Raw genomic sequence first — 19,951 nt, forward strand, 5'->3', positions numbered from 1 at the left:
AACAACAAATTTGAAGATCAAGTGGATACAGCAGATAATGAAAGCGCAAGAGTCGACTTTTTATTTAGGACAATTTGGGTTGATCGTCTGGGATCATTTGAAACTCAAAATAACAGTCATTTGGACAATATTTTTCTTATGAACAAGCGCAATGGCTAGAAAGGTTATCCTTGAATTAATTATGATATATATATATATTCTTTTGAAAAAGAGTGTTACAAACTTTTACAATCTGAAATAACAATGAAGCGGGTGTGAAGAAATGGAACAAGAGACAGATCCTAAAAACCTGTTCCTCGTTCCAGATCTCAGTGTAAGCAGAGGAAAAATGTCAACGGGGTACCATACATATCTTCGTATGATACATGAAAAAAACAGAGATAAAAACCTCAGAAAAAACTCTCTGTTTGCCCATATAAGTGTAATGATGATGTATTTGTGTAAAGAATAAGCTGAAAATAATTGAAATTGAAGGACATCTTTTATGACAAAATACAAAAACTTCCTCCCATTCTTTCTACTATGATGGTTGACGAAGAATAATCTGAAAACAAAAAAGAAAGAAAAAAAACGAGAGGGGTGTATTGAATTTTATATTACTCATTAAATAATTTTGAAATTAGTAACCCATCTCAAAAAAGAATCGGTAACCGAATGAATACCTTCGAAACCACCCTGAAAATGTTATATTCTACAACTCTTCACCAAGTGGTCTATATAGTTTCTTCTTCTGCACCACACTCACATCTTGGACTATCAACAGCATTCCACCTAAAGAGCATGCTATTACACCGACCATGGCCAGTCCTCAGTCGATTTAGTGTACACCAAATTTTTCTTGGAAGATCAAAGCCAGGAACTTTTTTTGAAGGATCAGTAATCAAATCTTTATTGAAGAGATTACATGAATTCCATTCTGATTGCCAAAATTCTTTATGGTTCATAAAATAAAGCAAAATGTAGACAGAAATCTCGAAATTATTCCGAATTTCTGTTATTTCTTTCATATCTAATGGAACTTGTTAGCGTTAAATGTCAACAGTCAATAGAATCTGTATTTTATAGATCAGGATGCACGTCAAAATATGGTCACATTTTACGTCTCAATATAAACGATATATAAATGAATTACATCCGGATTCTCACACACTCTTCAGTAATATTTCTAAAGATTCCAATGAAATGGACGAGAGTCCTTAATAAATCAGATATCGAATTGATTTCCATGATCGACAGCCTGCAAGTGAATTCACCGCATTTCCCGGAAACTGAAATCTCACTACATCCAGTATCCTATATCTAACAACATAAACAAATACTTATTCACTACTTGCCTTCTCGAACCTATTCATCAATGCAAATGGGCGCAATTGCAACTGCAATCCGCAAATGCATCTTGCGAAACCCCATCGCCACCGGACTCACAGCTCCGGGGCATTCAATTAGAAACAATTTGGAGCAAGCACCTCGGAGCCGCCGTACCCAAGAAGACGCTGAAATCTTCCCTACTGGCTTCTAGAGACCTGCCTGACGGCATAGACTTAAGTATCCCCCCACCTGCTGCTCACCATTCTTACCTTCCACATGTGATCAGTGCAAGAAGCGAGTTCTTAAAGAACGCACTGAACGCACCACTTAAATGGACCTTGTTAAAGGACGTTCCGCTTAGGCTCGTTGCACACTGATTTGTTGGCGATTTCGTTGACGGACGAATATTTCGTGGGTTCTTATTGGCCGACGCGCGAGCTGTCAGGGTGACGTAAAGTTTTGACAGTTCTGTTTATGTGTCAGACGTGGTTCTAACCTAGAAAGTGACAGTGACGTTTATTTGACGGATAGGATAATTCTGTTCAGTGACCCGGATATCTGTGTTGTGGAAAGTGAGTTTTCTTATTTTCAGACATGCTGTGCTGGACATTCTGAGATTGAAACCGCGCTCAACTACTTAGCAGGTACGAAAGTTGACAATATATTGGCGGCCAAAGTTATATAAAGACAACATTTTCAAAATAAAACAGATATGACATTTCCTGAAGATTTCAAATCCTGGGATCTAGTTCTCGATTACAAACTTTGTTTGTATCTTGTATCGCTAGATTTTCTCAAAGGTATATGATATGTTTTCTGGGAATGTTATGGTTTTCGAAGAAACAGACCTCGCCGATCTATAGCGCAAGATTTCAACAGGTCCATCAAACAAACCCAAGAAGTTTCACCAAATCTGATATTCTAGAAATAATTACAAAATATGAATAAGGGTATGAGATTTGGCCTATCAGATTCAAAAGCTGATTTGTTCACTGCAAGGGTGGATTGAAATTACATGCTTTCGAAAAAATCCCTTGCGAAAATTTCAATTGGAGTTCCTAATTCGAAATGCAACTTGTAGCATACCTATATCATGCTTCTTGAAAACCAACAATTTTCTGTCTATGTCATTTGATGATTATTGGAACCCAAAGGGTGAGGATGATGAATTATTTATAATATGGTGAATCTGAAAATATCCCCCTAATGGTATGATACAAACTGCAAACCACATTCATAGGACATTCTTTTTCAAAATTTCATAGCTGGACTTCTTCTATTGATGAATTCTCTTAAGCTGGAGGCAACCAAAAAACTCGCCAGAAAGTACATTCTGTCAAGAGGATATAGCTATTGGGCATTGAACTTCTGTCCTGAATTTTCAACACATTGATCAATCCATTCGAAACAAACAACCCAATGGTGATGCTGAGACAGAAAGAGCTATTTTTCACAAGATGAGTTTTCAAACCACGACTCGTGTTTGGCTTTCACAATAGCATTCTCAGGCCTTTTCACCTCCACCCACCTGAAGATGCTACTGTGACAGCGAAACACTTGTCGTGGTTTAAATTGTGTGAAAATCGTTTAATCTGTTTTGAGTTCAATTATGGATTTTCATCAAGTATCGGCTACATCTATTCAATATAGAAAGAGCTGATCTGCTCACACTTGTTCCCTATCGCGTTATCTCCTCAGCAGATAATTTCATAATCGACTGTGGTCTGTACCATTCACTCAGAATATTCTACGATCTATTTATCATTAGCAGAAATACATACCAATGTATCGTTTTCCTTTTATGGAAAAGTGATACTTAGACCATGGGTATACTGAATGAGTCATTCATTTAAGTCTACGAGGGATTGTGTGCAGATTTGCGAGTATGAAAATGATGTGGACGGTTAGTCGGTTACATTTAATTTCCCGAACAGCATCTGCTGTCTCTGAGGAACATGAAAAAACTTACGAATTCTTGAGGAGAGATATATACACATTGAGTACAAATCTTTCTTCAAAGTTTTGGAAAAAGCTCATTTTATTCTTGAAATTTGATGAACGATTGTATATACAATCGATATCCCAACTCCTGTTCTTGTAGCTTGAGTGTCCGCTCGTTGTCGGTACATCGCCATGCTTGTCAAGCCCCGCGAGTCGAAGCTTGACAAATTGGGATACTGTGGACAATCATAGAACAAACACGGTCGCGAGGTACACGAGCCACACCAACTATTAGAGTAGCACAAGACGGGCGAGCATGCACGAGCACGAGCACTAGTAGTGTGGATCAGACTTAACAGTAACTTTAAGCGCATATCCCATCTTAAGGTCGACCAAGAGGAATTGTTGTTTGTTCGACTGTAATTTCATGGGTCATTATGAGCCTCATGCATCGGTAGGCAGATTAGGCTAAGATCAAATTGAGGGATGCGGCGCGTATAGCCCATGTGAAGCAGCGAGACTTGTGTTTCGGTTAACTACAGGATTAATGATGCACACTGTCAGAGATCTCTGCTGACATGGGAGTGTCGTAGTACCATAAAGCAACTGGCCAGAAACAACAAAGTGACTCTACTATGGGTAACACCTGCTGGACCTCAGCCTTTCTGTGGACTTGAAAAACGCCAATATAAAGCAACGACCCAGCAATGGCATTTGAACAACAGATTATCCTCTGGTGAAATATTCCTGGACTTACTCAGTCGAAGAAATTCGTGATGATTTCACCGACCTACATCAGAAAACTGCCAAAGCTGTTACGAGTTAAGCTTCGGGTGATGGTGGGACTGCTGACAAGGCACTGTCGGCACAAATATCATTTGTACCGTACGGAAAAATCAGCAGATGAGATTTGTAGGCTCTGTGGATCAGAATCAGAAACAGCTGAACACATGGTATGCAAGTGTCCAGAGCTGGCTGACCTAAGAACCACTCATATGGGGCAACTGGTCTGGATACTCACAAGGTAATGGCAAAGGCTTTTAAGGATGTTGTCGGTTTTATCAACAACATTGACGACCTCCTTGGGTTCCTATGAATGAGTAGGGTAGAGAACAAAAGTCTACATGGTCCCAGTTCCCGAAAGTGTAATCGATCTCGGTTCAAATAATAATAATAAGGATAAATTCAGATGCATACCACCCGACGATATGAATATCGACAAGTGTTACGATCTGAATTGACCTAGCCAATTTGCCATCGTCAAGGCCCCAAATGGAGTACGCTCCACCGAAGAAAAGCAGATTTTCAATAATAATAATAATGATGTGCCAATTCACGCCTGTCCATTTGCTCCTTTCGTTTACAAAACCACAAGTCGCGTCATACGCGTTTCAATTTGAGCTTAGCCTAAGGCTGAGCTACCATGATAGAAAGTGCCCAAAAATTGCACGCTTTCATGAGACTTTTGTACATGTGTACCAGTACCAGATAAACCATATTCGACATGTGAAAACTGATGGGAGCACCAACACTAGACAGTCCATATTGGTGAGAAGTCGCAGTATCTCATATTTCGTTGAATCATCGAACATAATTGTAGAAACAGGTGTATCGCTATCGTTTCCGCTGGTCCATAACAAGTTAATAATTATCCAAACACAAATGAAGAGAAAAGCAAAGCCTAAAAACTAATAGTCGGTCATTATTTTTCAGAAACAAAACCGTAAATATACACTGCCCGAGCCTTTACGTGTGAAAATACCTTGGTGCTCTGAAAACTAAATTGTTGTATAATTCGTGCAATTATCTCCGAAAGTAGAGAACAACGGCGGTCACCGAAAAAAAAAGAACAAGAGAGAAATATACGAGTAACATATAAGGACATTGAAACCGATATTCGTATAAAGATATTCAATTATAGAGTGAGTTATTCGAAGTTTTCCATATAATTATGTGATATACTGACAATGAATCTCACACAAGGTGTTAATTTGTGGAATGAATTGAATTAATCGAATTCCGTTCTGGGACACGCAACTGGAATCGTTTAGCGAGTCCATTTAGGCTCGTATAAGTTTTGTAACTTGTCTTCGGGCGTCAGATTTGAAGAATCAAGCTGTCAGAATATATCATAGGAGAATGAAAGTGTTCCTTCGGAACGTTTCTTCATCGAGTTGCATGATGTAAATGCGTTATTATAAATTATATTGTCACTGGACTCTATGTAAATCTCCAATTTGATTTCCTAATCGGAGTCACTTTCGAATCTTCCTTTCTAGCAAAGTCTGTCAGAGAGATGCAGCTCAATAAAGAATTGAAAAAAAAATAACTCCAACGAAAATTTAATAAAATATTTCTTAGATCTTCACTTCAAACTATACCTTCACATTTCCCAAAATTCAAAAAAACATCGAAATCGGGGAGTTGAAATATTCGATTTTCTGGTAAAACTCAGATCGATCCTCAGAAAAATGTTAAAAAAAAGAATATTCTAACAAGATTGTTTACAAATCAAACGGCAACACGGATCTCATTCATTTATTTTCTTGTTTCATAGGGTGACTTGGGACAATGCCGAATAGATACAAAGGGCGCATTGCCAGCAGGAAATATGCCGATTTTTCGCAGGATATTATTATTTACCTCATTTCCCCAGAGAAATCACCAAAGAATGAAAGAAATCAAAGTTCCCATGTTTTGTTTAGTTTTTTTTTACATTTGAGTTGCAATATATTCATTTTCGCTGTAATAGAGGTTCATCATTTACCTCATTTCCTTACCGAATTTCAACTATATAATCAAAAATTCTAATTTTTCAAAATTATACACCATCCCAAGTAACCTATGTCATTTGAGTTTTGAGAAATCAATGGATTTCAACCTGTGTCCCAAGCCTCCCAAATCGGTGGATGACTTTGGACAAGTATATTTCATTGTTTTCAAAATTTATATCCGAATTCTGAAGCATGGTATATATCCTAATCAGTAGTCTGAATCATTAAGCATATTCGAACCTCTTTTTCAGATAAAAATAGGTCACCGTTTCGGAAATATGACAAGTTGAATTCAACAATCTTCCCAAGTCAACTGAATGTATGGCAATTTTGGAAAAAATTCCTGGAAAACTGTGATAGTTACATGTAACTTTCATCGGGAATGAAAAATTCAATGTTATTTTGCCATATTACGCGCCAAGTTCCTACCACTATTAGTCTATTTCAGAATGAGTATGACCTCAGTGTTGTTCAATAGAATTACTTTCACTTTGAAAATCACCCAACTAAATTTGGAATATTGAAAATTTTATACATTTATCCAAATTTAAGAATGCCCTGTTGAGCTTTAGATATCGAATGAAGAACATATTTGTCTTATTTGAAAGATCCCATTTTATGTCATGATCTATATGGGTAGTATTATTTCTCATTTTCATTGGTTTTATTATCGTGATTGTTTTCCATTTATTTCAGCCATTATTATCTAATTTTTGTGTTTCTACAGTCAAAAAGCTTTCTCGCTTTGCAAGCCAGTGCCCATGCCTGGTATAAATAGTTTATCAGCTAGAGAACCTAAGAGAATATTGATTTTATCTCGTCATTTCGAATTGAAAGTAACCCCCCTGAAGAACTAATAAATAAATTTTTCCCTGTGACATGTATGTGACATAATGTATGTAAAGTTTGTCATCCTGCATTTATAATTCACTTATAAATGACCGTTTGAACTTAATAGCGAAAATGCAAATATCGAATACTGTCATCGCTAAAAAGAAAACAATACAAGTTTTTGATCGCATATATCGAACGACCTTCTTCCATCGGTTGTTTGCTGAGTACCGGACAAGATTCCACTCCAAAAGTGCTCAATTATTCCCCTTTTTGTCATTAATTATCGGCAACTATCGTTTCATTGTTCTCGGACGGTCCGTTAGCACACGTTTGCGCCTCACTTGAGGCAAATTCACACGCTGCGAGTGTGGTGTTGTCCGACGAAGATGACGTCCAGGGCCTGGCCTATTCAGGCATGCGGTTATTGTTGTTTCTTATCTAACAATTCCTACATGTTGTATGGTTTTGTTATTTATCACGATTTACATTACACTCATGACGTCTAGAGATGTTTCGCGAGAGTGTTCTGTTTGATTTAGAAACGTGGGAGGTTTTCATGGTCGTCAATATGCTTTTTGTCGGCGATAATTTGTCGGGAAGATTCAATCTTTGTCATCTGATGGAATACGAACCAAAAACCGAGAATTCATTCGATTTCCGATCTCATAATACGAGATACGATATAAGAAATATATACCCTCATCTGTTATTTGATGATGACAAATGTTATAAGTTAGACAATATGTGCATTGATGGATCGCAAATGGGTTGCCTAGCTAAAGCAGGGGCCAATAGTGTTAAATAATGTTAACTTTCTTCTACTTCTCTTGATCTACTACCCTCATTTGTTATTTATGAAAATCCAGCATAAGTCGACACAATATTACACGAGGAATCAAGAAAACATGGGTTGCCTGGTACTCCCTTGGTACTCCTATGAGGTTGCCGGGTACAAAGAGGTAGACAACCGTCATTTATATACCCTCATCAGTTATTCAATTGGCTTTTTTTTAAATGAATGTTTACTTAATTCCATATCTCACAGTATTAGGTTGCCTGGTCAAAAGTGAGGCACATCCATGGTTGCCTAGATTTTATATGTTAAGGTTTAAACGATTTTTTCGATTTTAGGAGGATGCTTCATTCCTTAAATGCTAGAATTGATACAGATTGAATATTAACAATAATTTCAAATTTTTTCATTCACACACGTATTTATCAATACTATAATACAACGATACATAAGCATGTGAATTTATTCTGATTCTGACTCATCAGAAGTAACCACCTCAAATTCAATTTCTTCTTCGTTCTCCTTGGTTTCCAAGGTATCGAGTATATCCTGGACTTGTAAGGGTGTTGCATCTCCTACAGAGCATGTTGGCTTCAAATAGCCATCCAAAAACCAACCGCATTTTTCCGGGTTGAGTTTGACGCAACAACGATCAGTTGCATGAAGCCACATTGCGTTAACAAAAATTGTACGCAAAATTTTTTGTTTTAGTGAAATCCAACATGGCGGGATCAAATTTGAGTCCAAGCCTCTAATCTTTTTCATAAATTTGTCTATATCTAGCATCATTGACGCATATACACTGCTTGATGCGATAAATGAGAGCAGAAACTCCTGATTAACTGTTCGATTAGTCTATGAATACAAATATTCGTATCATTGACAGGTCCAGCAGATCTTTTCGTCGGCGAGAAAATTGAATGCGTTCCGGAGTTAACTGCTCTTATATATGGCAACAAACAGTGTATAAGAACAAAAAATGTTGCGTACAATTTTTGTTAACGCAATGTGGCTTTATGCAACTGATCAGTGTTGTGTCAAACTCAACCCATATACTCAGGAAAACGAGGAAGAAATTGATTTTGAGGTGGATACTTCTGATGAGTCAGAATCAAAATAAATTTCCATGCGTATGTATCATTTTATTACTCGTTTTATTATAGTATTGATAAATAAATGTGTGAATGAAAAAAATTTGAAATTATTGTTAATATTCAATCTGTTTCAATTCCAGCATTCAATCAATGAAGCACCCTCCTAAGATCGAAAAAATCGTTTAACCTCAACATATAAAATCTAGGCAACCATGGATGTGCCTCACTTTTGACCAGGCAACCTAATACTGTGAGATATGGAATAAAGTAAACATTCGTTTAAAAAAAAAGCCAATTAAATAACTGATGAGGGTATATAAATGACGGTTGTCTACCTATTTGTACTCGGCAACCTCATAGGAGTACCAAGGGAAAACTAGGCAGCCCATGTTTTCTTTATTCCTCTTGTAATATTTTATCGACATATGCTGGATTTTCATAAATAACAAATGAGGGTAGTAGATCAAAGAAGTAGATGAAAGTTAACATTATTTAACACTATTGGCCCCTGATTTAGCTAGGCAACCCATTTGCGATCTATCAATGCATATATTGTTTAACTTATAACATTTGTCATCATCAAATAACATATATTTCTTATATCGTATCTTAGACTATCAGAAGTAAGGATGAAATATTAATAAACCATTATTTTCTCCATGAGTTATAATGATCCTCTTGTTATCTCTCTTTCGAGGACCATGACAACATATTATGTAAATGAAATCGTTTTTTAAATGGAAAACAAGGAAACATTATGGTCGACAACTTTCGGTAGTGTGCGCATTATTCAACTCCTCGACGACCTGTACAATAACTCTCCAGAAAATTACCAGTTGAGCTGATATCACTTCACGCCTCAGTCCATGTCGGTGACGTATGAATTTAGATAACAGGACAGAATCGGATACTCCTGTGAAAAATCTCGTTGATGATGAGTCACCACGAAGGCGTTTCTTATATAATTCTCGCTTCATCCATCCGCTAATTGAATATTCGAAAAAAATTTGAATAAAATGAAATTCCTAACCTTGCAGCAAGAACATTAATATTATCATGCACAATGCTCTCCGATATGCAGACACTGATGAAGTGCGTTTGAATGCGGTGACCTCATGGAATATAAATCTAATGATCAGGTGTAATACATCGAAAAGTGAGGGAAGATAGAATAGTGGACAATTTTCCGGTTTTGACCACTGTGTTTCTCATATCTAATGATAATTTGTATATTCTCTCTCCTATCTTCGTTTTTAATTTTTGGCACCTATTGGAAATCCAAATCCAGATTGCAGCGACATGGTGATGACAGGTCGAGGTAAAAAGATGATGCAGTCATTGTCATTTTTGAAGGGGATTTGCAGATTTTCTTCAAGTTTCATCAGTTTCTTCAGTGTTTTTTGTGTAAATCCTTTCATTTTGAGGTTGGCTTAGTCAATCCACCTTCTATTCTTCGTAACCAATTTGCAATGTACAAAAACTTTACCAACTGACATCTTTACAAGAAAGTCGAAATCGAAGATTCGCTCAAAGGATGCAAAATATGACAACTTCACTAAGCTGTTACGAGTATGAAGCATTATTCACTCCCAATCTCTAAAAAGTTTATGAAGAGATGCAGAATCCTCCCAAAATAAATTTCAATCGATATATGAAGCATTATTATCAAATCTTTGCAATAATAGCTACAGAGATCTAGACTCTGCTTAGAGGAGGACGAAACGATTGAGCACATCCTCTGTGACTGCCCGGCGGCAGACAGGGTCAGACTTGGAGTATTTGGTTCTCCGAAGATAGTCCTAGAGGAACTCAAGAATCACTCCTCCTCCGATATCATCTCCTTTTTGAGTAGGATGGGACTGGAGGGAGAGATCTAGCTCTACGAGCTTGGCTGTGTGCTACAATAGACCGCTTGGTCGCAGTGGCAGGTTTGGTTTATTCGTCCAACACACCCAGCAATCAGTAATCAGTATGATCCAGGGTGTAACCTTATTCAACACTTATAATATGCATCAAACTGCAAGAGGAGGAACTAGATCAATACCCAGATTGTTCACTAATGAATAAATAATATTCAGATGCTCCAAAGTTGTGTATACAGTACTGCACCCCCTAGATATGCTAAGAATGCAACAATATTTGGAGTAGAAATATACCCAATGGATAATTATCTTGTGAAAAACGTGAAGAGAGTATCTGGCAAAAACAATGGGAGTCAGGTTGTTGTTTTTTCATACTCGAACATTCTTGGGAACTCTGGTGAGCCACTGGTGATTCCTGACAGACAAGCCATTCTTCTTGGGTAATGGAAATTTGTCTAAATGTGGGAATGGTGTGAGGACAACATGAAGGTAGGCTTCACAGAGGCCACAATGGGCCCAATTCCAAACCCTGCAATGTGGTGACTAGCTGCACTATGACTCCTTAATGAACCATTTTAGCAGCGACAGAGTGAATGACGCTGAATATGAAGAATTAGTTTAATGAGAAGGCTGGTTACTTCAAGTTTGGCCCAAGCCTCTTCGTGAGAACTCTTATAGAAGATACACCAAGCAGCAAGAGGTAAATGCTTTTCCAGTTACTGGAGGGCAAGCTGTAGATGGTATATCGTAAAGTACACATCTGATTTAAGACACTCTGCATTTTAACCCCTCAACAAAAGTCAAGCAAAGGTTATTTTAAAGGAAGACCCTTCATCCTTGTGATGTTAGTTTTAGAATGGCGGAAGAATACCATAGAATAAACCCCTGTCAACATCGACAGATTAATCTTAACATCGCCCGTACTAAATCAAATATTTCCCGCGACCCACCAGTCCCGTATTTACAACAAGAAACCCCGAACTTCTCATAAACATGCTCCTCTTTGTCCCGAGGAGAATTATGAACCCCTTACACTGGTTACTCAGTGATTACACCATGCCGGGCGAGATATATTCGGTTCCCGCTGTCGCTGATCGCATTGTTCTATGGTTGTTCGGTGCTCTTCGCGTGTTGTCTTTTGGCCTCGGTCGCGCCGCAGGAGGGACCAGAGAGCATCGAGAACACGGGTACATCGAGTTGTTAACTTACGACCCCGAGGATAGCGATCGTAAATCCGAGTGTGTACCGTGCACACGACAAATCGGTGCTATTGTTGTGGGACCGTGGTGCGAGGTGCCCGAACGGGACTCTGGAACGCGATTTTTTCATCCATCAAGACCGCATTACAGTAACTGCAGGGTAAGCGGAATTCCATGGGTGAAGAGGCGATATATCAATGGAGAACATGGTTTGAATGAACCCTCATAGTTCATCCACTTTTGTTGGAAATATGGATGTCACGTTCACACTGTTCCAAAAATAAAAGGATTTTCAGACTGCTGATGAGATTCAAGAGACGAAAATATAGTCCTTTTGTTCGTCCACTACAGCAAATTGAGTGGTTCCTAATTGTGAATGCTTTGCAGAATCTGCAAGGCACTTGGTTCATTGGATGCAAATTATTATGGCCAACGGAACCTTCTATCAAGTTAACAAAGAGCCATCCACATGTTATGTCGATGGATCAAAATCATCAGGAGGTGCAGGTATTCTCTATGCTTCTGAGATATAAGCCCTTCATCTCACAGACAGAGACACTAACTTTCTCTGAAATCACACATGCCCTCCTGGATGACAGTGCATTATTGCATTGAAGGAAAAAAAAATCCGATGAACTTTCGAAAACAGCATCAACTGCTAGAACTGAATCCTGTTGTGAAACGAATAAAGCAACCTTATGTTGGACTTCCATAGGAAAAATGAATCGTGGTGCTTTTACTGACATACACAGAAGACTCCTGAAGCTACCAACAGCAGTGATATGAACGTCAGCAGAGGAGACATGCAGTCTTTGTGGATCGTATTGGAAAAAGCTGCAGATATAATATGCAAATGTCCATGCATAAGGGAAAGCCAGTCCTTTGTACTCATGAGGTAACAGCCAAGGCTCCTAAGAACGATGCTTTCATAAATACTGAAAATAATTCTAAGTGGTCGCAGATCAAAAGGCTGAGCCAAGCAGCAAAGACTCTGATCCAATAATAATAACCTCATCATACTAAATAATTTGAATGAAAAGATATCTGGAAAGAATGACTGATTAAGCGAAAATTCTGGATCGGTATTGTCTTCTGTCGATTTGCCCATGAGTGCAAACGTCATGAATAATAGATGAAATAAATCGATTCAAAATCCCTGTCGACTAACCATGGGTTTATACGCAGTGAGAACTGGACTATTAAGGGTATTCTTGTTTTCCTCTGCTACCCGAGGGTTTACACGCCTTGCAAAATAGGCTAGAAGAAATCGGAATCTTTACATACGATTTGCAGGCTGTGGGGGATAGATTTCAACTATAAGTAGCTATCCTTATTTCAATTCGATCCATTTGAAAAGATGGTGTAATGAAGCTGCATTTTTTCATTAAAATTCCACCCACAATTTACAATGATTCGGTCATTTCTTTCTCGTTGTCGGTTGTAATTAAAATAATTTCAATCGAATTCAGGATTAGGACATCGTGGGACACTGTGTTTGTCCCTTTTTCAGTTCTGAAAAACGATGAAGCACCCTCAAAAACATCCTGAATTTGGAGATAACCAAGTTTTTGTTCGTCATTACTCATAAGTCGAAGTAGAGAGATTGTCATCGACACGAATTTTACCGATTTTGGCACATGAGGAACATGCCGTTTCCGCACCTCGTAGGTGGGTACAAAAGAAGATGTTCCATTGTTGGTTCATCGTTCTGTATTGAGTTGTCAATTTGTATAGAGTATTAATTCTGTATTGAGTAGTGTTTCTGTATGCTTACGCCGTATTCAATCTTTGCTAATTATCCATTCCGCAATAATAGTTCTCATTAGTGATTTATCCTGTACTAGCTCTTGCTCCTTATTGGATTATTGTGTATTGAGTAACAAGTCTGTTTTGAGTAGTCATTCGCTATTTTTGGAACTTAAGTAGTAATTTTAGCTTTCTGTCTTACTTTTCAAGTATTCAAAGTACTCTAAAAGGTGAGATTTTTGGCAGTATTTCCTTTTTTTTCGTTTGATTTCCGATGCTCTACTAATTATACTGTTTCGCTGGGGATACGTTTTATATAGGGCAGTGAGCGTGCTTAGCTCGTTCTCCTTGTCGCTTACGCTAGGGGTGACCACGTTTACGCTAAGTACAAGAGCAATCGTTGAAACCAACTTCCACGAAAAGCCGTTTATCGAGTCCGGAGGTAAGACGTAAGACAACACTCCGTAGTGTTAACTTCCAGAGCTTCAACCCCCGGTCCTGTCTGAGTACTACAACTGCTGCGAGTACGATTCTTAGCTGGCGTGGAAACCCGCTGGGAGCAGAAACCAGTAGGGTGAACAGTTGTGCCTTTTTTCTCGTTTTGTCTGGTTTTCCCTGCTGAAAGTACGATTTTTGGCTGGCGTGCAAACCTGATGGGAGCTGAAAACGGAGCGACGAACCGTTTACCCTTTCTTTTCTTCAATTCACTGTGTAAAATCGCCACTTATTCATCAATATATGTTTATTATACCGACAAAAATACACTGTTAGCCTAATGTACTGTAGTTTTCACTGATATTAGTTCATATCCCCGGTAATCAGTGTATTTTTAAAGTTACGTTACAGTGCTTATTGTGCTCTTCATTTTCACACATTCAATAGTTCGCTAAGACTCAGCAAAAAACCGTTACAATTTTTTAACTATTGTCTTCACAGTGAACCGAACCCTTAACAGTTCAACCGTCACATTCTTTGAATTCCACCGCCAGCAACCGTCGTCGACGAAAAACGACCATTACGCCGATCGGTTACAATCGAAAGTGAGTTATTAAATATTCGCCAAATAAGAAAGAAGTCCGTCGAAACGAGTCCTCATCAATTCACGTCGAGTCGCAATGGATTCTTGACCATTATCCGCTTTCACCGCGTCCAACTTCTCATTCCCATTCGAAATAATAACAAGTGGAGTTTCCGACATCACCTGTTGTCGGAATAATGGAAAATCCGCAGGCCCTCGCAGCGCCATTCCTCAAATTCTCGCTTCATTTTCGCTAATGTTTGTAATTGATCGCCATACGGCGGTCACGATATCTCGGATTTGCGAGAGAACTATCGCGTCTTCACCGTCTGATTAATATTGTGCGGTTATTCTTATTATTTCGTGATCATCATTAATTTTTTGTTGTTCGTCTCTGCCGATTATATATTGTGGGAATGTTGACCGCGCGGGATGTCCTGCAGGAATCTTTCGATTTCCCCTCATAAACTGCGTGTTTTGAATTTAGTGGCCTTGCAAATTCCTATGGTGGATTGTCGAGCGAAAAAATTTAGTGGAAACACTGCCTGTCTGTTGGGTCTTCAGCTACGTGAAAACTGCTAAGAGGCAGCTTGAAGGGACGCTGAGTGCCGATGATCTCTGCTGCCATATGGCAGCAGAGGCATATGCCATAAGGAAATTGGCTAGGGACAACACGTTAACACTATTATTGGTGCCGGGGCATTGTCATGTTGAGAAAACGAAAAGTACGATTAACTTGCGAAAAGCGCATCAAGACTAACACCTTGTAGGATTGGAGAAGTTCAATATGGGGCAGCTTTCAATTGACCTAAACCACAAAGGACCTGAAGCTATCACAAGCTGAACCTCGGGTAATGGTTTGCATTTTCATCTTGGAAATGGCATTTTTCAAAAATTGCAATTTTCAATCTGCGATATATCCTGTTATATTCGTCTGATCCAATTGAGATTTCCGGTTTTATTATCAGCATTTCCAAGGCTTTCACCCTAGCAGAAAAACTCGATTTCGAAAATCTCGATTTTTTGGGTCGAAAATGAGCAAGGGGTTAAACCCCCCTAAAATGACTTATTTTCTACTCTGTCTGAAAATCAGGATGTTCCATTACTATCCTAGGATATGGAGTACATAGAATTTGTTCTGAAGATTCTGGAAAACCAAACAGTTGATGCTTCAATAGAGAATTACACTCCAGAGAGCTCTTCGAAGTCAACTCGAAAATGAAAAGTGGAAAAAAAAAATAGTTTCTCCGAAACAGGGCCAGCTAGTTGAATTTTTGGTATGGAAATATAGGTTTTCGAACACGCTGAATCTATTGCGAGCATTTTCGAAAGACTATCTCCCTTCGTTCAGATTTTCGTCATGGAAATGGCATTTTTCCAAAAATTGCAATTTTCAATCTGCGATATCTTCTGTTATATTCGTCTGATCCAATTGGGATTTCCAGTTATATAATCAGCGTTGCCTAGGCTTCCGCCACAGCACAAAAACTCGATTTCGAAAATCTCGATTTTTTTGGGTCAAAAATGAGCAAGGGGTTAGACCCCCCTAAAATGGCCTATATTCTACTCTGTCTGAAAATCAGGATGTTCCATTACTATCCTAGGATATGGAGTGCATAGAATTTGTTCTGAAGATTCTGGAAAACCAAACAGTTGATGCTTCGATAGAGAATTACACTACAGAGAGCTCTTCGAAGTCAACTCGAAAATGAAAAGTGGAAAAACAAAAAAAAAATTTTCTCCGAAACAGGGCCAGATACTTGAAATTTTGGTATGGAAATATAGGTTTTCGAACACGCTGAATCTATTGCGAGCATTTTCCGGAGCCTATCTCTCTTCGTTTAGATTTTCGTCATGGAAATGGCATTTTTCCAAAAATTGCAATTTTCAATCTGCGATATCTTCTGTTATATTCGTCTGATCCAATTGGGATTTTCGGTTATATAATCAGCGTTGCCTAGGCTTTCACCACAGCACAAAAACTCGATATCGAAAATCTCGATTTTTGGGGTCAAAAATGAGCAAGGGGTTAGACCCCCCTAAAATGGCCTATATTCTACTCTGTCTAAAAATCAGGATGTTCCATTACTATCCTAGGATATGGACTGCATAGAATTTGTTCTGAAGATTCTGGAAAACCAAACAGTTGATGCTTCAATAGAGAATTACAGTCCAGAGAGCTCTTTGAAGTCAACTCGAAAATGAAAAGTGGAGAAACAAAAAAAATTATTTTCTCCGAAACAGGGCCAGATACTTGAAATTTTGGTATGGAAATATAGGTTTTCGAACATGCTGAATCTATTGCGAGCATTTTCGGGAGCCTATCTCTTTTCGTTTAGATTATCGTCATGGAAATGGCATTTTTCCAAAAATTGCAATTTTCAATCTGCGATATCTTCTGTTATATTCGTCTGATCCAATTGGGATTTCCAGTTATATAATCAGCGTTGCCTAGGCTTCCGCCACAGCACAAAAACTCGATTTCGAAAATCTCGATTTTTTTGGGTCAAAAATGAGCAAGGGGTTAGACCCCCCTAAAATGGCCTATATTCTACTCTGTCTGAAAATCAGGATGTTCCATTACTATCCTAGGATATGGAGTGCATAGAATTTGTTCTGAAGATTCTGGAAAACCAAACAGTTGATGCTTCAATAGAGAATAACAGTCCAGAGAGCTCTTTGAAGTCAACTCGAAAATGAAAAGTGGAGAAACAAAAAAAATTATTTTCTCCGAAACAGGGCCAGGTCCTTGAAATTTTGGTATGGAAATATAGGTTTTCGAACATGCTGAATCTATTGCGAGCATTTTCGGGAGCCTATCTCTTTTCGTTTAGATTTTCGTCATGGAAATGGCATTTTTCCAAAAATTGCAATTTTCAATCGGCGATATCTTCTGTTATATTCGTCTGATCCAATTGGGATTTCCGGTTATATAATCAGCGTTGCCTAGGCTTCCGCCACAGCACAAAAACTCGATTTCGAAAATCTCGATTTTTTGGGTCAAAAATGAGCAAGGGGTTAGACCCCCCTAAAATGGCCTATATTCTACTCTGTCTGAAAATCAGGATGTTCCATTACTATCCTAGGATATGGAGTGCATAGAATTTGTTCTGAAGATTCTGGAAAACCAAACAGTTGATGCTTCGATAGAGAATTACACTCCAGAGAGCTCTTCGAAGTCAACTCGAAAATGAAAAGTGGAAAAACAAAAAAAATTATTTTCTCCGAAACAGGGCCAGATAGTTGAAATTTTGGTATGGAAATATAGGTTTTCGAACACGCTGAATCTATTGCGAATATTTTCGGGAGCCTATCTCTCTTCGTTTAGATTTTCGTCATGGAAATGGCATTTTTCCAAAAATTGCAATTTTCAATCTGCGATATCTTCTGTTATATTCGTCTGATCCAATTGGGATTTCCAGTTATATAATCAGCGTTGCCTAGGCTTCCGCCACAGCACAAAAACTCGATTTCGAAAATCTCGATTTTTTTGGGTCAAAAATGAGCAAGGGGTTAGATCCCCCTAAAATGGCCTATATTCTACTCTGTCTGAAAATCAGGATGTTCCATTACTATCCTAGGATATGGAGTGCATAGAATTTGTTCTGAAGATTCTGGAAAACCAAACAGTTGATGCTTCGATAGAGAATTACACTACAGAGAGCTCTTCGAAGTCAACTCGAAAATGAAAAGTGGAAAAACAAAAAAAAAATTTTCTCCGAAACAGGGCCAGATACTTGAAATTTTGGTATGGAAATATAGGTTTTCGAACACGCTGAATCTATTGCGAGCATTTTCCGGAGCCTATCTCTCTTCGTTTAGATTTTCGTCATGGAAATGGCATTTTTCCAAAAATTGCAATTTTCAATCTGCGATATCTTCTGTTATATTCGTCTGATCCAATTGGGATTTTCGGTTATATAATCAGCGTTGCCTAGGCTTTCACCACAGCACAAAAACTCGATATCGAAAATCTCGATTTTTGGGGTCAAAAATGAGCAAGGGGTTAGACCCCCCTAAAATGGCCTATATTCTACTCTGTCTAAAAATCAGGATGTTCCATTACTATCCTAGGATATGGACTGCATAGAATTTGTTCTGAAGATTCTGGAAAACCAAACAGTTGATGCTTCAATAGAGAATTACAGTCCAGAGAACTCTTCGAAGTCAACTCGAAAATGAAAAGTTGAAAAACAAAAAAAATTATTTTCTCCGAAACAGGGCCAGATACTTGAAATTTTGGTATGGAAATATGGGTTTTCGAACACGCTGAATCTATTGCGAGCATTTTCGGGAGCCTATCTCTCTTCGTTTAGATTTTCGTCATGGAAATGGCATTTTTCCAAAAATTGCAATTTTCAATCTGCGATATCTTCTGTTATATTCGTCTGATCCAATTGGGATTTCCGGTTATATAATCAGCGTTGCCGAGGCTTCCGCCACAGCACAAGAACTCGATATCGAAAATTTCGATTTTTTGGGTCAAAAATGAGCAAGGGGTTAGACCCCCCTAAAATGGCCTATATTCTATTCTGTCTGAAAATCAGGATGTTCCATTACTATCCTAGGATATGGAGTGCATAGAAGTTGTTCTGAAGATTCTGGAAAACCAAACAGTTGATGCTTCAATAGAGAATTACAGTCCAGAGAGCTCTTTGAAGTCAACTCGAAAATGAAAAGTGGAGAAACAAAAAAAATTATTTTCTCCGAAACAGGGCCAGATACTTGAAATTTTGGTATGGAAATATAGGTTTTCGAACATGCTGAATCTATTGCGAGCATTTTCGGGAGCCTATCTCTTTTCGTTTAGATTATCGTCATGGAAATGGCATTTTTCCAAAAATTGCAATTTTCAATCTGCGATATCTTCTGTTATATTCGTCTGATCCAATTGGGATTTCCAGTTATATAATCAGCGTTGCCTAGGCTTCCGCCACAGCACAAAAACTCGATTTCGAAAATCTCGATTTTTTTGGGTCAAAAATGAGCAAGGGGTTAGACCCCCCTAAAATGGCCTATATTCTACTCTGTCTGAAAATCAGGATGTTCCATTACTATCCTAGGATATGGAGTGCATAGAATTTGTTCTGAAGATTCTGGAAAACCAAACAGTTGATGCTTCAATAGAGAATAACAGTCCAGAGAGCTCTTTGAAGTCAACTCGAAAATGAAAAGTGGAGAAACAAAAAAAATTATTTTCTCCGAAACAGGGCCAGATCCTTGAAATTTTGGTATGGAAATATAGGTTTTCGAACATGCTGAATCTATTGCGAGCATTTTCGGGAGCCTATCTCTTTTCGTTTAGATTTTCGTCATGGAAATGGCATTTTTCCAAAAATTGCAATTTTCAATCGGCGATATCTTCTGTTATATTCGTCTGAT

General features: G+C 38.3%; 1 protein-coding gene across 3 annotated transcripts in view; it reads left to right on the plus strand.

The window, feature by feature from the left end:
• The window catches only part of LOC123309331 (transcription factor SOX-13), a 345,241-nt gene that overhangs the window by 95,422 nt on the left and 229,868 nt on the right, over window positions 1-19,951 (plus strand). Inside the window, exon 1 of one of the 3 annotated variants that reach the window (XM_044892397.1) lies at window positions 1,691-1,952. The exons of the other annotated variants lie outside the window; for them this stretch is intronic. The gene's annotated coding sequence lies outside the window, so the exon portion shown is untranslated. Of the gene's footprint in view, window positions 1-1,690; window positions 1,953-19,951 lie in introns of those variants that run through there. 3 annotated transcript variants of the gene reach the window in all.

The sequence above is a fragment of the Coccinella septempunctata genome, chromosome 3 (genome assembly GCF_907165205.1).
Source record: "Coccinella septempunctata chromosome 3, icCocSept1.1, whole genome shotgun sequence".
In the NCBI taxonomy this organism is placed as follows: Eukaryota; Metazoa; Arthropoda; class Insecta; order Coleoptera; family Coccinellidae; genus Coccinella; species Coccinella septempunctata.